The 6350-nt window shown below is 34.3% G+C and overlaps 1 protein-coding gene across 1 annotated transcript in view; it reads right to left on the bottom strand.

The window, feature by feature from the left end:
* Window positions 1-3293, bottom strand: part of LOC106871971 (zinc finger protein 271) — a 9451-nt gene extending 6158 nt beyond the window's left edge. The window contains exon 1 of the mRNA XM_014918759.2: window positions 1369-3293. The gene's annotated coding sequence lies outside the window, so the exon portion shown is untranslated. The remainder of the gene's footprint in view (window positions 1-1368) is intronic.
* Between the last annotated feature and the right edge of the window lie 3057 nt (window positions 3294-6350).

The following is a 6350-nucleotide window of genomic DNA, read 5'->3' as shown; positions in this document are numbered from 1 at the left end:
TGACCCCAAAAAGATGAAAGATAAAGTCGACCTCGGAGGAATTTGAACTTAGAACGTAGCAACGGGCGAAATACCGCTACGAGTCTGCCAGCTCGCCGCCTAACGATAATAGTAATGATTTCTTTATTTCCCACAAAGGGTTTACAGTTATTATTATTAATAATAATAACCTTTTCTACTATAGGTACAAGGCCTGAAATTTTGTGGAAGGGAACTAGTCGATTACATCGACCACAGTGTTTCACTGGTACTTAATTTATCGACCGCGAAAGGATGAAATAATAATAAAAGTGATATGGCCTCTTAATACCCAAATTAGCTATTGGTGGCATACCAGGAGTTGAGAACCCGGCAATCATCGTAAATGGTTAAAAGGAATAGTATGACCTTGGGATATTCTTTCTGAAATATCTGAGGATACACAATTAGAATGGTAAAAACATGCATTTTTCAATACCATGTCTTTAAAGACTAAGAGCGCACTGCCAGGGTCAGTAGCTTTTGAGCACGCATCAAAAGATTCCTATGGCGATATACGATACATCAAGTGGGGAGCCTGAAAGTTGTCTGAAAATCTATTAGTCAGAAAAAGAAAACGTATATTATTATTATTGATAAAATACAATATTAACACATAATAGCGAAAATATCTATTGGTTTCGCACCAGATGTTAAGAACCAACCCCAACAATTATCAGGAATGGTTAAAAGGAATAGTTGTATACACACATATGTAATTTCGTTATTATGAGGCTATAATATTGTTTTATTAAAATATATTTGTTGTAAACATTAATATTTGTGTGAGTGGATGCGACGTTATTGTGATTTAAAACAGAATATATATTTTTCTTTCCGCAAAGGAAGCGATACGGGTGGGTATATGAAATGGCGCGTCTATCCTTCAATCAATTCAACGATTGCTTTGGATCATTATCTCCGAGACGCGACACTTTCAGTTTGAAAGTGATATGCTTTCAATAATCGCATGAAAACTATTTTGTCCAAAGTTTCCTTGTTTAGCACTTGGTCACTTCTATTCTGACAGCCTTTCGTTCGTCTTTTTTTTCAGGTATACTGTATCCAACTAAGACTATTTAATAAAATGCGTTTTACCTTTTCTAATGAGGATGCGATTTGATTATTATTTCTAGCAGGTCAAGTGATAATGTGGGAATAAAGGCATGAGCTTAGAATTAAAATTACGAAGTGGCGAAAAAAGAAACAAAATCATCTTTACTTTAAACAAAAACATTTTACTTTCGTAATTGACATATTTTCTTCACTTTCTTTTATCTTACTATAGAATATATAACAAACACATGTATTAGCGGGACATGTTTTCAATATTATACAAATAATACTTACGTATTATAGATCCAAGGAAGAACATGTAATATATACACAAGTGGTGAGAAACTATGAGGGACAATGATAGCTTCAAAAGCAAATATTAATTTCCATTTCTAGGTGTACAAAATAATAAAAAAAATGCCGTATCTATTTCATACACAGTTCGTTATCAACCTACTATATCCTATTCTATCGCTTAAATGGCAGCTGTTATATGAGCCTGTCAAAATAACATAGATTTGCGTCAAACAATAGCAGGAAGTGAAGGGAAAAAGGGAAATTGTCAGGGGAAGTAATTATATTGTCAACTTTAGCAAAAACTCGAGTCAGTGACATAAATTATTCTGCTGCGATATTAATTTATTCACTACAATTAATACATATTTCATCTCTCCTCGACACGCAGTTAAAAATTATTTTGGTGTGCTGAAAAAATATAAGTAAAATCAAATGCGAAATAGAAAATATGAACTTACAACAGAACCAAGAGAGTAAAATAAACAAAAAAAAAAAAAAAAAAAAAAAAACATTCGCACAACTCATAATGTTCACGCTTGCTGAACACAATATCACTTGTGTTCGTACAGTTCAACGCGAATCATATCTGGTACAACACCATTATCTAAGTATATAGTATCATACAAACTGCGTACATCCATCACTTCAAAGTCGGCAGTACTCATACAAGTATGCGTCGTGTATACATATAATTTTATATCATCAGCATCGTCAATGCTTAATGTCCACTTGTGCATTCATGCATGGGTCAGACGGGATTTGCGGAGGTAGATAACACTTAGTAGTTTCCAAGTAAGGTAATTTTTCCTGATGATCAGAGCTAGAAGATTTGGTAACAAAAGACGCCGCTTGCATGATGGCAACGTTCAATTACAACTATCACATGAAATCAAAGAAAGGAGACTATAATGCATGCATACATACATACAGACAGACATATAGGCGGGGGTAAAATTTGATAACTGGAGCGAAATGAGTTATTTTTGATTTCATGTTATTTCCTCCCTCCCACTTTGAAATTCATTTGTAAGCATTGCAGCATCTTTGGAAATAAAAAAAAAATTGATCGTTACAGGTGTTGTTGAAGTTGAGAGAGTTTAAAATATAGTCAGGTGGCAGAGACCACCTTTCATGATATTTTTCCTCAACTTCGACACGATGGTAATTGAGGTTGAGGTTGCTAATAAGATATCTGTAACAATCAATATTCTTTTCTCTGTTGGATTCTAAGTCAATTTTTCCCACACTAATGTCTAATTTGATCATTTTCAAAAAATGGTATCTAAAATGGTGCAAAATGAGTCATGATTAATTTCAGTTTCTTCTCTTTAATTGCACGGTGCATAACTACATCAAAACGAGAGTCACTCCAACAGATCATGAAAAAGTTATAGAAAATATTTATGTTCAGATTTTAGATTTAGTTGAGTTTTGTTGATTTCATATTGTGCCATTTTCCATGATTCTCTGTCAATTTGACCCCAATATTAATAGTTTTGTTGCATTTCTCCTCTGTCTGATGTCTAAGGATGGATGTTGATGTGTCTGAGCCTTTTATCAAATGTAATTCTGGAGAACTGAAGAGACAAATTTACCTTGTCTTGTCTTGCTCATTTTGCCCCAGCTAAATTTGTCTTTCATATGCTTAAAAGAACAGATCATTTTCTGAAATAGTGTTCAGATTATGTTAAGAATGGGTGCTGAAAGCTTCCTGGCTTTGGGTAAAAGAAAATACAGGAGGATCAGTTAATTATGATTTTATTCAACATATTCCTGTCTCAGATTCACACACTTATTGCAGTGATGCTTCATATTTTCTAAGTTTTGTAAAAGAACTCGGAAGTTTGGGCCTCTAACCAGGGTTTTTGCAATACCTTTAAAGCCAGGAACTTTTCAGCACCCCGACACCTCCTTATATAGAGGTTTTAATGCATTTAGAAGTCATTTGCTTAGCTGATATAGTTACTGTGAGGTAGTGAACATATGTAAAAAAAATTTTTTTTCTGAAAGTCAAAAATGCAGTAAATCTTACTAATTATGCCCCCCCCTCTCTATATATATGAGGAATAGATAGGCAGCTGACAATTGATGAAGGATCCTTTCTCTGTGTTTACTTGTCCTGTTTTCCATTTTTTCCTCTTGTATGTATATATATATACACACAAACACTATATATATATTATTTACTATTTATTATAGAACTAAACACAGGTGTTATTCAAATTCTTTTACTTCTGACACATGTTTCGAAAATATCACTGGTATTATTCCAAAGGAATAAAATGGAGCAAAACAATGTAATCTTCTCTTCAGGAAAATGAAGAAATGAAACTCATCAATAAGACATTTTAACAGAAAATAATGGATATGTATAGTGATTAACTGAATGCTAATAAGTTTGTTTCGAAAAAATGTTAGAGGATATAACATCGAAGGTAGCGTATAGAGAGAGGAGGGGTGAAGGAAAGAAAAAATAAATAAATGAGAAGTATATAATTATATGTAAATTAAATAAAACCATATAAACTTGGAAAAAGATATATCTGTTGAATGTGAAATGTAAGAAGAAAATTAATGTTTGAATTATATATAATGATAGATATCACTTATATGATCTAAAGGTGTGTTTCAGCCAATGTTTACATCGGTATGCACGCTCTGTAATGATGTTTACAAGGAGATTTTTATATATATATACTTCAGCCAAGTTTCCTTATAACCTGCCAACAAAATAGTTACAGCATATGGAGTTATTTAATATTAACGCATCTCTGAAGGATATACCCATTCCACCAAAGAATGCTTTCCTTAAACAACTCGTTAATAAGATAAATTCCTTTACCAACTGTATCAGATGGTTCGCTTTTTTCTTTGACAAGGACACTCAACAACACACTAATGATATAACATCTGAATTTAACAAATTATTTAAATCTAAAAATAGTCCTCCACCTAACCCAAGATTGAAACAGTTTGAGGATCTTTGGTCCATTGTGAGAAATGTAAAATTTCACCAATCACCGTTAAGAAATAAACATTTGAGGTATCTTCACAATATCACAAAGGAAATTAATACCATGGAGAGTATGCTGGTTCAGTTGGATAAAACGGGAAACCTGTACAAACGTAACAAGGACTATTATTTGGAATTGCTTAAAAAGGAAATTTAAAAAAAAACTATAGAATTACCGATAAAAGTGTACTCAAGAAAGCCAACATTGAGGCTATGAAAATTATAGAGTAGTATAACTTACAAATGAAGACGGAACCACTTGATCCTAAGCAACCTCAGTTTATTTTGAAAGATCATAAACAAAATTTTTTTGATAACCCATCCTTAAGACTTATCTGCCCTTCTAGCTCTGACATTGGTGTACTTAGTAAAAATATATTAGATAAATATGTTCCTACATTAATTAAAAAATTAAAACTTACTTTATGGTCCAATTCATTCCAAGTCGTCAACTGATTTAGTTCTATTACTAATAAGGAGGGCATTAAGTTTATCCAGTTTGATATTTCTAGTTTTTATTCATCCATCAACCCAATAGTACTTAAGGTACTTTGGCTTGCTCATAACAAAGCTGATCTCACCAGGGAAGAAATTAATGTTGTGTTAACAGCCAGAAAATCTATCATAAAATTTGACAATAAGTTGTGGGTCTGTAAAGACACACCAAATGGTTTTGATGTTACAATGGGAAGTTCTTATTCAGCACAAATAGCTGATTTAGTCTGCATATATATACTTTTTGAAATGGCAGAACAGTTCCCAAACATAAATGGAGGTCTATATCGTGATGCATTTAACTCTATTTATTTATATATATTATACAAAATATTTCACGTAAACCCGGAGTTTCTACCTTTAAAAACAAGGAGTTACAACCTTTATACTTGTGTGATTTTTTGCTACCCAGGTAACTATTTATCTATTCTTTCCATGTTAATTGTTAACAAAGGAAAAATACACACATCTAGTTTTATATATATATAATAGGTGCAGGCATGGTTGTGATAAGATGCTTGCTTACCTTACTATGGTGTGGATGTGTTTTTCTTGTCGGTAAGTATTTTGCTGTGCTGTTATTGTTGCTTCGTGTTATTGGATTACCTATTGGACTTCTTGAAGATTTGTTGTTGAACTGTCTTGTTCCCCAGTAAAACCGGGGAATAATTTTATAATTTGTCATTGTTGAACTGTGTTTGTTGGCCATTGTGGCTTTGTTTGACTTATATTTTTTCCGTGACTGCATATAGTCTTTCTAGACTAATTTTTGTGTCCCTCCCCCGAACGGGGGTGGGATTTGGACTGTATTTTTGAGCTGCTGTCTTCTTTGGAGAGGAAACAAAATTTTTTTGATAGGTTTCCCAGTTTTGTGGGAAACCAATACTTATATTTATTTTTTGTTTAATTAATTTCAACAGAATAATGTCTGTTGAGATTATTCACGAAAAATGCCTGTCCCTGATTTGGAGGGACATAGTGTACGTCACCAGGGGACGGGCATACGGCACTGTGGAGGTCCATTTCTCAGGGGAAGAGGTGGCCCGCAGGCATTCCGTGTGTCCCCTAAAAACCAAGGAGGTGGTGCTTCTGCTGACCTACATGGGATGTAGGACGTCCTGGGTCAAGATTGCAGAAGTGCCACCCGAAGTGGACCCTGTTGAGATAGTAGTCACCCTGTTGTATAACAGGGCGGACAAAATTAAAATTCTAGAGGTAACATGCTCTGTCCCTCAAGATTGGCTTGGGCGGATCATTACTGTCATAATAAAGGGGACATAGGAGGACCTTCAGGTTCTGCCCGAGAGGGTGCTCGTGGGCAAGAATGTGGCCCTTAGGGTACAGGTCGAGGGCAGAAAGCCCACCTGTTACGCCTGTGGTAAAAAGGACCACAATCAGGCTGACTGTACTGAGAAGAAACCACCGCAGACACCAGGCTCCTCAGAAAACAAAAAAATCACCACCCTTGCAA

Source organism: Octopus bimaculoides, chromosome 7 (assembly GCF_001194135.2).
Source record: "Octopus bimaculoides isolate UCB-OBI-ISO-001 chromosome 7, ASM119413v2, whole genome shotgun sequence".
NCBI classification, from domain to species: domain Eukaryota; kingdom Metazoa; phylum Mollusca; class Cephalopoda; order Octopoda; family Octopodidae; genus Octopus; species Octopus bimaculoides.
This window is presented reverse-complemented; position numbering and strand designations above follow the sequence as displayed.